The sequence below is a fragment of the Podarcis tiliguerta genome (genome assembly GCF_965153285.1).
Source record: "Podarcis tiliguerta genome assembly, chromosome: 3".
NCBI lineage: Eukaryota > Metazoa > Chordata > Lepidosauria > Squamata > Lacertidae > Podarcis > Podarcis tiliguerta.
Window position 1 is genome coordinate 23696012 of NC_139536.1, and position 1883 is coordinate 23697894.

Sequence of the window (1883 nt, forward strand, 5' to 3'; positions counted from 1 at the left end):
GTCATCTTTATGTCTTCTGCTCTAGTTTTGTTGCTTTGCTCTTTTATTCTAATATTAGGGAGGCTTTTGTTATCAGTTTGCCAGCTGCCTTGAACTCTGTTTGAGGAAAGGCAGGATAAAAACCTTCCAAATAAATAAATATAGCTAAGTGTGTGTAGAAATTTGAGGAAAGAGGGCTGTGTCTGGTCAGTGCTTAGACGGACTGCTGCTGAGGAATCCTGTGCCTTCTGCACAAAGCTCCCGGATGGGAGGAAAGTGTGATATATAAACGTTATGGAAATCGGTCAATATGGTCTGTAAGGAGATCAAGGTTAAACAGGGTTGCTCCATGCAATCTGAAGCATCCTACGGAAAAGCCATTTCTGTGTTGTATCCTACAAAGTGGAAGCACTCAGATTTCAGAGGGACACTTTTCTTTACAACCACTTTTCTTTATTATTTTGCAAAAGGCATCTCTAAGGATGGGCAAATCTGTCTGATTCATTTATTTCTTCAAATTTCCACATCAGTTTGATTTTTTTTTTTAAAGTCTTCAATAAAAGCCACCAGCATTTTACTGCATTTCTTTCCTAATGTACACCTCTTCTGCAAAGCAATTTCCTCTAAGAAAATACATTTTTACATGTTCTTTCACAAATATATGCATCTATATATTTGTGCATGGCTAAATTTGGAGAAGTGCAAGTTTATGTTGCAGCCCATGCACTGTTTTGGAAAGAATCAGGTAAATTTGCCTTTAAATGCAAACTGTATTATTATTATTAATATTTTATTTGTACTCCGCCCATCTGACTGTGTTGCCCCACCCACTCTGGGCAACTTACAACACATATAAAAACATAATAAAGATCAAACACTGAAAACTTTCCAATACAGAGCTGCCTTCGGATGTCTTCTAAAAGCTGTATAGTTATTTATCTCCTCAACTTCCAAGGGCGTTCCACAAGGAGAATAATAATTTTATTATTATCACATTTCTCCTTTATCCCTAGTGGTGGCCTGCAATTAAAAAAGAAAACCCTGCAAATGACATCCTACCTTTTAGCAAGCATTCCTTCTTTAGCAACTTGTTCCTAGAGAACAAGTGCTGTATTTTTCCGTGTATAAGACGATACTTTTTCCTTAGAAATAATTGGCATAAATTATGGGTCGTCTTATACACCCTGTGAGGTGAGTGGGGCTGAGAGACTTCAGAGAAGTGTGACTAACCCAAGGTCACCCAGCAGCTGCATGTGGAGGAGCGGTGAAGCGAACCCGGTTCACCAGATTACGAGACTACCGCACTTAACCACTACACCACACCGGCTCTCTTCCCCGATGGCACGTCCCCCATTCCATGTGCAAAAACCAGCCAAACTGGCAGCTGACTCTTCCTTCAACACTAGCAATGGACAGAGCCCTCCAGGTAGGCTGCATGGCTCACACAACACTTCCCACTGTCTGCCTCTCAGCATCTGTTGCCTGAGGCAGCAGCCTCACTCTGCCTAACGGTGGAGCCGACTCCAGTTGTTGATCTTTACCACAATCCAGGAATTCCCTCTTTTGCCTCATATGGTTGGGGCATATTTTCCCTGGCCTTCTGGCTAAGCCTCACTATCCTGGCCCAGATGGAAGCCTTCAGTGAGGCGTGATTTTCATCGGGATTGTCGGAGGACCGGCAGTTATACTCCCCTTTCCACGCCTGACGCTGTCTAGATCCTGCTCCACTCAATGGCTATTTCTATCTGCACATTAAATCATGGGGGCACTGAACATCACATTATCTAGTTGGGCCCATAGAAGAGAAAAATGAATCACCTTAAATGAAATTGCTCATTTAATCCTGCTTTGACCCTCCAGGCCTGGAGAATTGTATTTCCGTGTACTGACAGTGCCATCTAGTG